We start from the raw sequence: 14,767 nt of genomic DNA on the forward strand, positions 1-14,767 counted from the left end.
CTTTCCCTCCATCCTCTTTCCCCCGTTTGTGCTTTTACTTCTTCCTTCTCCCTTCCCCTCCACAATAGAGTTTTAAATTTTGACCACCACCTCCCTCATCTTCTCTCCCTTGTTTCAATGCCCCTCCCTTTTAATCCCCCTTCTCCTTACTACTTCTTCCCTCACTTTTAGCCTCCCCTCCCTTTTCTTTACCCCTTCCCCTCCTACTGCCAATAGACCTAATTGTATTTCTATACTTAATTGAGTTTGTTGTATCCTCCTTGAATCCAATCAGATGAGAGTACCTCTCAAACAATGCTCACTTCCCTCCCCTATTTCCCTTACTGTAGTATATTTTTGTGCTTCTTGTTGTGTAGTATTTTTTCTGTCTCCTCCTTTTCACATCTCCCATTACAATCCCTTCACACCCTTGAATCACATTTGTTATCATCACATCATTTAATTTATACCCACTCCCTCTATCTATGTATATCCCCTTTACATTTCATAATGAATATGCACTTCTCAAGATTAACAAGTATCATGTTTTCTTACAGGGATGCAAACAGTTTGCCCATATTGTGTAACAAGTTTTTTGTTCCTCTGTTTACCTTTTTGTGCCTCTCTTGAGACCTACATTTGAAGTTCAAATTCTCTATTGAGGTCTGGCCTTTTCATCAAGAAGGTCTGGAAATCTCTTATTTCACTGAATGTCCATCTGCTTGCCTGAAATATAATGTTCAGCTTTGCTGGGTAATTAATCCTTGGTTGTATTCCCAGTTCCTTTGCCTTACAGAATATCATATTCCAATTCCTTCGATCTTTTTATGTAGAAGCTGTAAGGTCCTGTGTTATCCTCACTGTAGCTCCTCTACATGTGAATTGTTTCTTTCCAGCTACCTGAAGTAGTTTCTGCTTCACTTGATAGTTCTGGAATTTGGCAACAATATTCCTTGGTGTTTTTAGTTTGGGGTCCCTTTCAGGAGGTGAACGGAGGATTCTTTCTATGACTATTTTGCCCTCTGGGTCTAGGACTTCTGGGCAATTTTCCTTGACGATTTCGTGAATGATATTTTCCAGGCTTTTTTTTTCATCATGACTTTCTGGTTGATGAATAATCCTTAGATTTTCTCTCCTGGATCTATTTTCCAGGTCAGTTGTTTTTCCAATTAGATATTTCACATTTTCTTCTATTTCATTCTTCGGATTCTGTTTCACTGATTCTAGATGTCTCATAGATTCATTAGTTTCTACTTGCCCGATTCTATTTTTGATCAGATTATTGTCTTCAGTTAATTTTTGCATCTCCTTTGCCATCTTTCCAATTGTTCCTTTTAAGGAGTTGTTTTCACCACTTAGGTTTTGTACTTCCTTTTCCTTTTGTCCAATTTTCCTTTTTAAGAAGCTGTTCTCTTCAGTGAATTCTTTTTTCATATTTTTAAAATCATTGGCCAGTTTTTATTCTATTTCTCCAATTTGGGTTTAAAAATCCTTCCTTAGATCTTCCAAGAAGGCTCTTTGTGTTTCAGACCAGTTTATATTCCCTTCTGAAGTTTCAGGTGAGAGTACAGTCTCATCGCTGACCTCTTTGGTATTCATGTTTTGGTCCTTGTCCCCATAGAAAGATTCTATGGTTTTTTTCTTTTCTACTTTGCTTCTTATTCATGATAATAACCCTTTTCCTGGCTTTTAAAGTAGATCTCTGTGTCTGTCACATAAGGAGCTCTGTCCCAGTTCTTGTGCCTAAAACTTGAAGTGTTGTGTACTGTGGCCTCTGGTTCTTTCAGCTAGAAACTAAAGTGCTACCTGGTGTTGAGCTGCCTGGTGTTTGAAAGCAGAGATCAGGTGAGATCTTTTTGGGTTTTCCCCGCAGTTACCCTGGAGCTAGCTGGTTAAGAATCCGGGAGGGTTGGTCTGGATGCCAGAGGCTTCTCTGCTGAACTAGAACATAGGTAAACTCAGCTGTCTGAGCTAGTGTCTTCCAGATTCCCCTTGGGTGGAGAGGCATGCCTGGTGTCCTGATGTTGGCAGTTGATGGCTTCACACCCCCCCCCCCCCGGGTTCAGGAACTTCTCCCAGTTTGTTGAAGTGGGGCTGTCTGGGACAGCTCTGATCCAGCACTGGTCGCCTTTGGCCACAGCATGAGGAGCACTCCTTAGCAATCTTTCTAACCTCACCAACAACTCTATTTCATATATCAAGGAGGTAAACAGTGACAGCTTTGGCTATTTTTTTCATCCCCACGTAGTATATAGCTCTTAGCAAATATTTACTGGCTTGACTTTCAGAAAATATCAACATAAATAAGGTCATAAATCCGTTGCACTATTCTGTGATGGGAAGACTGCATGGTGCTGTTGGTAGATGGTTAGTTTTAGACTGAAGAAGATGAAGGTTGAAATCCTGCCTCTCAAACCCACTAGCCATGTTATCAGGGGCAATGACTTGTTAACTCCTCAACATCCCCACTCAACTCCCTAAGATCCAAGGGCAGTAAAAAGCCACATGCTGAATATGAGAAGCCTGCATCAGATTACTGGTGAAAATCTGCAGGCAAGAAGTGATGGAAAAGATTATCGCAGTGGATAGAGATCAAGACTTGAAGTTAGCAAGATATTAGTTAAAATTCTACTTCAGAAATGTATGTGCTGTGTCACTGGGCAAGTTATTTAACCTTTTTTGCCTCAGTTTTTTTCATATTTAAAATACTGATCATATTAGCACCTACCTCCTAGGGTGTTTGTGAGACTACAATGAGATAAAGTATTTTCAAAACTTTATATTCCTATATAAATACTAGCTATTATTTTATTTTGGGGAAAATATACTGAACCTCTGATACCATTGCTATAGGAAGCTTCCACTGAGAAATTTTTCTCTGGTAATGCAGATTGGAACCTGTTCTTCATTTTGAAGCCTCAAGAGAGCTGCTTGTGGTTAATCAAAGGCTAAGTTCTTTGCCTAGTAAACCTGGAAAAAGAAAACAGTCCATGTCACAAGAGTCAGAGAAGACCACATGAATCTTGGACTGTTGTCCATGAACGAGTAGTACAAAAATGTAAAGAGAGTCATTGCTGGTAAAGTTTATTGATAATGGCCTGTCAGGGTTGTTGCCAACTGCATTGCAAAAATGTAGACCCATCTGTCTTCCCACCATCCTGATATAAAATAAACCAACAAATTGTTAGCTTCCAGGGTTAGTCTAAAATAAAGCAATTTCACATTTCCTCAGTTATGTGAAGATAACAAGGCATTCCCCTCTTTTTCTTATAAGTCAAAGTAACATTTGTGTTCATACCATTTTTTGAATTATCAGTTATCTGTCAAGAAAACAGTTTTTAATCATGAAAACTACACAAGAGCCTAGAGAATACCATCACAGTGGCTTTGCATGCAAGCAAACCATTGAAAACTGCAACGGCTTACTCATGCTGAGTTACCTTCCCTGTCATCTAAATTTATTTCTGGTCTTGTTCTCGATCTTGACCTCTAGTCTAGCCAATGAAAACTAGGTAATCATAACAGCTCTATTTCATATACCAAGGAGGTACCCGAGATGCCAGTCTTCTATAACTTCTAAATTTTTATATAGAATTTCATGTAGAAAGGTCAACTGTAAACTACTAATCATACTGCCAATAACCAAATAAAAAAGTATTCTATTATGCCTCTGAAAATTAGAGGTATTTGGTTATAAATTACTCATTTTATTACTGATCACCAACACAATAATACATATACTCCAGATTGCTTGATGTCATATTTTATACCAAAGAGTTTGAAAAGTTTTTAATCAATGTGGGGAATTTGAGTAGAGATAGTGTTATGTTACACTGAGAAAATAAGAGGAACCATAAAAAATAGGGTTTGACTGCTCTAGACCTATCTGTTCTGTCTTACTTGCATCTGATTAAAGCAGTTATGTTAAATTCTTTAGCAAAGTAAAATATTTTTAATTGCCTTTCTTAAATTATTAGCTACAACTGCCATCTGGCATGGAACTCATAAGTAAAAGCAAAAATATGTACTGAAACAGAGGAGGCTAGAAGGAAGGAAGAAAGAGAAAGAAATTAAAATGGAAAAGAGAAACCAGAGATTCTGAAATGGAGAACAGGGTTATGAGTCCAGTTAAGGAAGGATTTGGACAAGAAGGTCTCTCATATATATGCTCAGTGTGTTCCAGTCCTGTGCTCTCTACGTCACATGGCCATGGCTGGGCTATGCTCTCCTTTGAGCCAGGTGTGATGGACCTTTCCTGCTGGCTTTCCAGGCTGTCTTGGGCTGAAAATCTCTTTCACTCTGTTGTTTTGTGGCTTCTGCTGCTTGAGAATTTGTTTACACTCATTTTTACATGTATTTTATGGGCTGTGGTGGTAGAGTTAGAGCCAGTTCATCCTTCTACTCCACCATCTTGACTCTGCCTCTGAAAGGATTTATTTTCATAAGAATTAAACTCAGTTTCAAAGAGTTTAGTGTAAGAAATAGCCAGGTACTGAGAATAACAAATAACACATCAGTTACCAGGCTACCTAAAAGTAATAATATTAATCATTTGTACAAAATGGACATCCATATGCTTCCAAACAGCACAGTTCTAGGTTTCAGATTGCAGGATATTTCTGACTGAGTTAAAGTTGTTCTTTTAAATCAAAAAGTCGTTTTAATCAGACTATGAAGAGTGGATTAGAAGTTCATTATTGCTTCAATGCAAGCACACTCAACTAAACCTGAAGTTACTCAGCAGGAAGAACATTTGCTTTCTCACCCCAGAGCTTGTAACTCTGCTAATAAAATAATTAAGCTTTCACTAGGAATCCAACAAATTCAAAGCAGGTTCATCTGCAGCTGAGCACCACCATTAGTGTAGTCTAAAGTGAGGCAAAGTTTTTATACTCTCTCTGGGAGAACCACTGAGTCAAGAACACAGTGCATTTGTTATTGTTCAGGAAGGTTTTTCAGTTGTATCTGACTCTTCCTGACTCTATTTGAGGTTTGATTGGCAGATACTGGAGTGGTTTGCCATTTTCTTCTCCAGTTCATTTTACAGAGGAGGAAACTTAGCCAGACAGAGTTTAAATGACTTGCCCAAGACCACAAAGCTAGTGAGTATCTGAGGCTGGATTTGAACTCAGGCCTTACTGACTCCAGGCCTGATATTCTATCCACTGAGCCACCTCGTTGCCCAGGGCATTTAACAATAGAAAAAAAACAATATTGGTTACATCAAGCTGTCCCATCTATGTTCTCACGTTACAGGAGCACAATCAACATCAATCTTCTTTCAGAGTCCACACGACAATTTCTCTTTGGGCCACCTTCATGGGGATGGTCCCCACAGCAGGATGATCCAGAAATACAAAGGCAGTCAAAACCACCAGCGAAGTTAATGCAGGCAGAATCAGTTCAAAAGGTGTGGGTCCTTATGGCACATTTATTGATGTCTGCAACAAAAAAAAGATTACATAATACTTTAACATTCAAATATCAGGAAAAGGCTCTGGCAAGGATTTCAGTAGAATCAGGACCTGGGACAGCTCCTTTGTTTTTCATAGTTCACTCTTGATTTTACTCTGACCTTTAAATTGATGTGTTGGTTAATTAATGCAAAAAGTGAGGCTACGTTGCAAGGAAAGCTTTATCTCTTAGTCAAGATAGTAATAGATTGTCCACTGGACAGGAAGAAGTGGTCCTTAAGAGCGACTTTCAGCCTATTAAAGTGTACTTGATTTGTAGGATTCGGATGAAAGTGGAGAGGACATCCTGCTTACGGCCTGATCAAAGCTTTCTCATGCTGATAGCAAGGAGCCTTTTCCCATACCTCTTAACCAACTGCCCAAAAGTGGAAATTACTTAGAGATGCAATGTATTATTAAATAAACTCTAGCAGGATGAACACGAAAATCTCAGTATAAACCTGCAATTTTTCCATAGGTGAATTTAGATGTTGTTCCTAAATATAAGCATAATCATCCTTTTTCTCAGCTTCCTTCTTATGAAGACCTCAAATTAAATTTAAATAAATCTGGTAAATGGATCTGAAATAAATTTCAGGAATGTAGGGATTTCCACAGCAAAGTAAAAGCACATGGTACACATGGTATGTATAAAAAAAATAGGCTATAGTATATTACCAATGGTGATTTGCATAGGAAAAAAAGGAGTAAAACCTATTGGCCTGTGAAGTATTAGTGGAAAAAGAGGAAGATTAGTTACATATTGAAAGTGAAAGATGAAAGTAGAAATGTTTTATGACACAAAATCACACATGAGTTTTTAAAGCACATAGAAGAAGGCCCTGAGCATATTGGGCATACAATATCAAGGATTTGTGGGAGGGTTGTACCAGAATCACATAATATGAGCTAGTATGGATGGCCAATGATAGAAACTATTGTAGGGAAGCATCTGCATTGATTGAATGAAATAACAATAATAATTTGGTTGTTTTGGTTGTTGTCCTTTGTTTTTGAAGAGGACCAAAATGACATCACCATGATAAAGTGAAGTTTCATTGTGTCCAACTGTGACTGATCAGACCAATATGAGCTCGGAATGCTCTACCACAGGTTGGGCATAGATAGTTCATATGACTTTTTTGGAGTGAGTACTCCAAATATGCACATCCTACATTTACTTTTTGCTGTCTAAATTCTGCTTTGCTCATAGAGCACAGCAGCCTTTCTGATGTGGGCATGATACACTGAGCTGCAGCACTCTAAAAGTTGAAAATAATTTTACATATTTCATTTGCTACCACTGATTGCCGGGGCAGCTAGGTGGTGCAGTGGACAGAGTATCAGTGCAGGAGTCAGGAGGACCTGAGGTCAAATCTCACCTCAGACACTTGACACTCACTAGCTGTGTGACCTTGGGCAAGTCACTTAACCCCAATTGCCTCATCCTGGGTCATCTCAGTCATTCTGATGAATATCTGGTCACTAAATTCAGATAACTCTGGAGGAGAAGTGAGGTTGGTAACCTGTACAGCCTTCCCTCACTCAAAACAAAGTCAAGTGCAAGTCATGTCATTATTTCTCTGATGGCATAGTCTTCTTGGGCAATGAAGGATGAACACACACCACTGATTGCATATATACTTACTAATTTGACATCTAAGCATGCTAATTCATTTAAATATATATTTGTATTGGTGTCTTTGTTATAGGGGTATCGCTTTCCTATGCTTCCTTCCATCTTTTCTTCTAAGAATAAGCATAGTTAATAAAACACATTAACTAAGCATCATTCACAACTTACAGGGCATGTCTTCTTCTGTAACTGTAGTCTATCAAAAAGAAACATACTTCAGTCCCGATCCTCATACTTCAGTCCCAATCCTCAGAAGTAAAAATTAGTCTTTTTCTTCTTCAGAAATCTAATGTTTCTCAATGTTGTCATCTCTACATTATCATAGCTATTACATAAATTGTTTTTCTCATTGTCTGTGTTTACTTTGATCTGCATTAGTTCACAAAGCCTTCCTAAGTTTCTCTGCATCCCAGTCAAAGAATGAACAGCAGATCAGCTCCCTGCTAAAGGAGACCCAAAAAAATGCTGAAGAAAATAACACCTTCAAAAATAGGCTAACTCAACCGGCAAAAGAGGTTCAAGAAGCCAATGAGGAGAAGAATGCTTTCAAAAGCAGAATTAGCCAAATGGAAAAGGAGATTCAAAAGCTCTCTGAAGAAAATAATTCTTTCAAAATTAGAATGGAACAGATGGAGGCTAATGACTTTATGAGAAACCAAGAAATCACAAAACAAAACCAAAAGAATGAAAAAATGGAAGATAATGTGAAATATCTCATTGGAAAAACAACTGACCTGGAGAATAGATCCAGGAGAGACAATTTAAAAATTATGGGCCTACCTGAAAGCCAGGATCAAAAAAAGAGCCTAGACATCATCTTTCATGAAATGATCAAGGAAAACTGCCCTAATATTCTAGAACCAGAAGGCAAAATAAGTATTCAAGGAATCCACAGATCACCTTCTGAAAGAGATCCAAAAAGAGAAACTCCTAGGAACATTGTGGCCAAATTCCAGAGTTCCAAGATCAAGGCGAAAATATTGCAATCAGCTAGATAGAAACAATTCAAGTATCGTGGAAATACAATCAGGATAACACAAGATCTAGCAGCTTCCACATTAAGGGATCGAAGGGCGTGGAATAGGATATTCCAGAAGTCAAAGGAACTAGGACTAAAACCAAGAATCACCTACCCAGCAAAACTGAATATAATACTTCAGGGTAAAAATTGGTCTTTCAATGAAATAGAGGACTTTCAAGCATTCTTGATGAAAAGACCAGAGCTGAAAAGAAAATTTGACTTTCAAAGACAAGAATGAAGAGAAGCATGAAAAAGTAAATAGCAAAGAGAAGTCATGAGGGACTTTACAAAAGTTGAACTGTTTACATTCCTACATGGGAAGACAATATTTGTAACTCTTGAAACTATTCAGCATCTGGGTACAGGGTGGGATAACACACACACACATGCACATGCACACGCACACACACATAGAGACAGTGCACAGAGTGAACTGAAGAGGAGGGGATCATATCTTTAAAAAAAATGAAATCAAGCAGTGAGAGAGAAATATATTGGGAGGAGAAAGGGAGAAATGGAATGGGGCAAATTATCTCTCATAAAAGAGGCAAGCAAAAGACTTTTTAGTGAAGGGAAAAAGAGGGGAGGTGAGAGAAAAACAAGAAGTTTACTCTCATCACATTCCACTAAAGGAAGGAATAAAATGCACACTCATTTTGGTATGAAAACCTATCTTACAATACAGGAAAGTGGGGGACAAGGGGATAAGCAGGGTGGGGGGGATGATGGAAGGGAGGGCAGTGGGAGGAGGGAACAATTTGAGGTCAACACTCATGGGGAGGGCCAGGATCAAAAGAGAGAACAGAAGTAATGGGGGACAGGATAGGATGGAGGGAAATATAGTTAGTTCTTACACAACACTACTATTATGGCAGTCATTTGCAAAACTACACAGATCTGGCCTATATTGAATTGCTTGCCTTCCAAAGGGAAGGGGTGGGGAGGGAGGGAGGACAGATTGGCAGACAGGGGCAATTAGAACACTCGGGGTTTTGGGGTGGGGGGAGGGGACAAAAGGGGAGAAAATGTGGAACCCAAAATTTTGTGAAAATGAATGTTAAAAGTTAAATAAATTAATAAAAAAATAAAATAAAAATTTAAAAATTAAAAACAAAAAGTTTCTCTGCATCCTTCATATTCATCACTTCCTATGGTGTAGTCATATTCTCTTACATTGATATTGTACGATTTGTTCAGCAGTTTCCCACTTCATGGACACACACTTAACTTCCAGGTCTTTGATAACATAAAAAAATTCTTTTATAAGTAGTCATAGATTATTTTTGTATGTATACCTTTCCACATAGTTTGACATCCTTGAGAAATTTGGCGAGTAGTGGTATTTCTGTATCAAATGTTATAAACAGTCATCTGCCTGTCCAAAAAGAGTTTAAAATTGTTTTCCACAATGATTCATTACCAGGGGTGAGGAACCTGCACCCTCGAGGCCATATGTGGTCCTTAATAATAATTGAATTAACAACAACAAAATAATTTGTTCTATCAAGTTTGCATTTAGCCAAAGGGTCACACTTAAGAAGCTAGACAGCCACATGTGGCCTTGAGGCTGTAGGTTCCCCACCCCTGGTTCATCTAATTCTATATACATGCATATCTTCACATATTTTCTTGGTCTTTAAAACAACTAGCCTTAAATTTTTTTTTCCCAATCTGATGCTACTGACTTATTCTTGAGGCTAGGAAAATTAATATGCCATTGCTCAAAAATGAGAGTTGTAATAATCTTCCTTTTAATGTAATCTTTTTCTCCCAACTAAGAGTTGGTTTTATGAAAAAACCAATAAAATTGACAAACCTTTGGTCAGTTTGATTAAAATAAACAAAGAAGAAAACCAAATTACCAATATCAAAAATGAAAAGGGTGAACTCATCTCCAACGAGGAGGAAACTAAAATAATAATTAGAAATTACTTCACCCAACTGTATGCCTATAAATTCTACAATCTAAATGATATGGATGATTATTTTAAAAAATATAAATTGCTCAGATTTACAGAAGAGAAGTTGAATATTTAAACAACTCCATATTAAAAAAAGATATTGAACAGGACATCAGGGAACTCTCTAAGAAAAAATCTCCATGGCCAGATGGATTCACAAGTGAATTCTGTCAAACATTTAAAGAACAGTTAATTCCAATACTATATAGACTATTTAGGAAAATTGAGGAAGAAGGAGTCATCCCTAATTCTTTTTACGATACAAATGTGGTTTTGATTCCTAAACTAGGAAGAGCCAAAATAGAGAAAGAAAATTATAGACCAATTTCTCTAATGAGTGTAGATGCAAAAAATTTTAAATAAGATTTTAGGAAAAAGAATAGAGAAACTTATCACAAGAATAACAGATTATGATCATACCAGGAATGCAGGGCTGGTTCAGTATTTAGAAAACTATTAGCATTATTGATCATATCAACAACAAAACTAACAGAAACCACATGATAACCTCAATAGATGCAGAAAAAGCTTTTGACAAAATACAACACCCATTCCTATTGAAAACACCAGAGAGCATAGGAATTAATGGAACTTTCCATTAAATAATAAGCAGTATCTACCTAAAACCTTCAGCAAGCATTATATGCAATGGGAATAAGCTAGATGCATTTCCAATAAGATCAGGAGTTAAACAAGGATATTCATTATCACCACAATTACTCAATATGGTACTAGAAATATTAGCTGTAGCAATAAAAGAAGAAAAAGAAATTGAAGGAATTAGAAGAGGCAAAGAAGAAACTAAGTTATCACTCTTTGCAGATGATACGATGATACACTTAGAGAATCCCAGAGAATCAAGTAAAAAACTACTTGAAATAATAAACAATTTTGGCAAAGTTGCAGGTTACAAAATGAACCCACACAAATCTTCTGCATTTCTATATATTACTAACAAAGCCCAACAGCAAGAGATAGAAAGGGAAATCCCATTTAAAGCTAGGGTAGACACTATAAAATATTCAGGAGTCTCCCTGCCAAAACAAACCCAGGGAGTATAAGAACACAATTACAAAACACTTTTAGCAAAAATAACGTCAGATCTAAGTAAATGGAAAAACATCAGTTCCTCGTGGGTGGGCTGAGTTAATATAATAAAAATGACAATTCTGCCTAAATTAATTAACTTATTCAGTGCCATACCAATCAGACTGTCAGATGATTATTTTCTAGAGCTGGAAAAAATAATATCAAAATTCATCTGGAAGAAAAAAAGGTCCAGAATATCAAGAGAACTAATGAAAAAATGCTAGGGAAGGTGGCACAGCTCCACCATTATCAAATTGTATTGTAAAGCAGCACATATCAAAGTCACTTGGTACTGGCTAAGAAACAGAAGGGTGGACCAGTGGAATATCTAGGTACTCAAGACACAGCAGTCAATAAACATAACAATCTATTGTTTGATAAATCCAAGGATTCCAGCTTCTGGGATAAGAATTCACTCTTTGACAAAAACTACTGGGAAAACTGGATAACAGTGTGGTGGAAACTAGGAACAGACCAATGCCTGACAGTATATACAAGAACAAAGTCCAAATGGATACAAGATTTATGTATAAATATTGATACTATAAACAAATTAGTGGAGCAAGGAACATAGTATTTATCATATTTGTGGAGAAGAAAAGAATTTTTGACTAAACAAGAGATAGAAAACATTATGAAGCGCAAAATGGATAATTTTGATTACATTAAATTGAAAAGTGTTTGCACAACCAAACCCAGTGCAACAAGATTAGGAGGGAAGCAGAACACTGGGAAAGAATTCTTGCAACTAGTGTCTGTGATAAAGGCCTCATTTCTAAAATGTATAGAGAATTGAGTCAAATGTACAATAATACATGTCATTCCCCAATTGGCAAATGGTCAAAGGATATGAACAGTCAGTTTTCAGGGGAATAAATTAAGATATCTATAGTCCTAAGAAAAATGGTCTAAATTACTATTGATTAGAGAGATGCAAATCAAAACAACTCTGAGGCACCATATCACACCTATCAGATTGGCTAACATGACCAAACAAGAAGATGATAAATGTTAGAGAAGATGTGAGGGAGTTGGAATACTAAGTCATTGTTGGTGGAGCTGTGAGCTGATCCAACCATTCTGGAGAGCAATTTGGGACTTTGCCCAAAGGGCTACAAAAATGTGCATACCATTTGACCCAACAATACTGCTTCTAGGACTGTATCCCCAAGAGCTCATAAAAATGGGAAAGAGTCCCACATATACAAAAATATTTACAGCAGCTTTCTTTGTGGTAGCCAAAAACTGGAAATCAAGGGGATGCCCGTCAACTGAGGAACAGCTGAATAAATTGTGGTATATGAATGTGATGGAATACTGTTATGCTATAAGAAATGATGAACAGGAAGACTTCAGGGAGGCCTGGAAAGACTTGTATGAACTGATACTGAGTGAAAGGAGGAAAACCAGGAAAACTTTGTAAACAGCAACAACCACAGTGTAAGAGGAATTTTTCTGATAGTCTTCGTACTTCATTGCAATGTAAGGACTTAAAAAATTCCCAATGATCTCTTAAGGTAAATTGCCTTCCACATGCAGAGAAAGAACTGTGAAATTCAAGCACAGAATGAAGTGGACCATTTTCTTTTGTATTATGTGTTGTTTTGTTTCATGATTTATCCCATTCATTTTAATTCTTCCATGCGCTATGTCTAAGGTGAAAATGTGTTTAATAGGAATGCATGTGTAGAATCTACAAAAAATTGTATGCCGTCTCAGGGAGAGAGTTGGGAGGCAGCGGGGAAAGAGGAGAAGGGAGGGTGAAAAAAATCTAAGATATATGGAAGTGATTGTAGAACACTGAAAACAAATAAATTAATAATTAAAAAAATAAAAATAAAAAGACTATATAAGATTTTTAAAATAAAAAAAGAAAGTGATTTTTAGCTTTTCTTGGCATTCTCATGCATATATTCACATTTGAGACATTGCTTGCAGCTGTTTTGACTTCATTGTCTTAGTTTGAGATTATGTTTTTTGGTTGATTTTTCCACCTAGTCTCTTGATTTTGAACTTTGTGTTAAAGTTGTACCCAGTATGGGGGGTGGAGGGTGAGGTGGGGCACTGAATCAAGCTTTAAGGGTTTTTATACTGTTATTTTTCAGTTAGTTCTAGGCGTTTGAGATTTTCAGTGCTTCCAAGGTGGTATGATCTGTGGAGAGGTGTGGTTGCTGTTCTCCAAGTCTTCACTTTGATCCTTACCCAGGAGATCTTTTGGGATTAAAACAGATTCTGTTCCCTTGGTACAGGAAGTATTACTATTCCTCACGGTCCCTGATCCCTTGTGACCAAAAGCAGTACTAACTCTCAGGGATTCTACTCTCTTTTAAGTGTTTCTCTCTGCTCTTGACAGTATGACCCAGAAGTGGATATAGGTGATGGAGCTGCCAAACAGCGTTTGTTCCTGTGTCCATTGCCAGCACCAGAGGGGTCTCCTTGACATCTCTAGAACTCCTACTGCTTCTGTCACCACCACCTAGTCCAACTACTGGTGTTTCATTCACAGGGTCCCTGGGTCAGTCTCCACCTCCAAAGCACAGATCTCACTTTCTGATCTCCTGAGCTGTCTTCATTGAAAGAGTGTCTCTCTCAAGCGTTTTGTTGCTTCTACCACTCCAGAATTCATAATGAGCCGTTACTTCAAAGTTATTTGGAGGAGAATGTTGTGAGAGCTCAGCTGAAGTAGCTTGCCCTACTTTAGGCTTCTTGGTTTTACTTCTAGAAGTGGTTTTCTTCTTTCCGTGATATTAGTATCTTAAAAGATCACAGAAAGTGTAAGAAATACAAATGATATTGGTTGTTTTAATAGAACAAATGAAAAAAAGGTAGAGGAAGATATTCTTTCTCTTAATTAGATTGTATCTAAAGAAGAATGTACAAATAATGCAAAGGAGAAATAGGAATCTGATGATCTTCAGTATTTTATGACCCAGACAGAGGTTCTAACACACACACACACACACACACACACACACACACACACTCTTAATGTAAAAATACATGAAAGATAATAGGAAAATAAATGAAGACAGGGAGAATGGAGGTGGCAAGGGAATATAACATTGATAACGGAATTGTCATATATAGTCAAAGCTACATAGGAAGAATATGAACTACCTGAGGTCAGATATTATTGTTTTATCTTTCTATCTGTATTATCTAGAATAGATTACTAAATGTTTAATTTAGGACTTGATTTAGTATCCCTTTATATGATTGTTTGATGTGACTTAACCCTGTCCTAGTATCTTATACAGGGTTAACAGCACAGGATCTCAATTTTCTAAAAGACATGTAAAATAACTGGTTTGGGTACTCCCTTCTATGCTATCAGTGATACTGTTATACTTTATTTTACAGTTATGGAAACTGAGACCTGGAAGTGTTGTGACTTGCAAATGGTCATGTACTTGTTAAGTATTAAAAGCAGGATTCAAATCTGGGTCTCTGACTCTGAGAGAGCATGGTGTAGTAGATTCAGAGTACCTGAGTTTCCTTCTAGCTCTAAATCAATGATTCTATGTGATTAAATTCACTGTAACACATAACTTATAATGCGTTGACTATCAGTAAGACTCCAATCCTATTGCACACCCTTAGTAGTTGTCTTACCCTCCACAAGTCACTT

The 14,767-nt window shown here is 37.2% G+C and overlaps 1 protein-coding gene across 1 annotated transcript in view; it reads right to left on the reverse strand.

Annotated features, from left to right (window-relative positions):
* Window positions 1-476: 476 nt before the first annotated feature.
* Window positions 477-14,767, reverse strand: part of LOC140516445 (uncharacterized) — a 269,830-nt gene continuing 255,539 nt past the window's right edge. The window contains exon 13 of the transcript XR_011971366.1: window positions 477-5,420. The gene's annotated coding sequence lies outside the window, so the exon portion shown is untranslated. The remainder of the gene's footprint in view (window positions 5,421-14,767) is intronic.

The sequence above is a fragment of the Notamacropus eugenii genome, chromosome X (assembly GCF_028372415.1).
Source record: "Notamacropus eugenii isolate mMacEug1 chromosome X, mMacEug1.pri_v2, whole genome shotgun sequence".
Lineage (NCBI taxonomy): Eukaryota > Metazoa > Chordata > Mammalia > Diprotodontia > Macropodidae > Notamacropus > Notamacropus eugenii.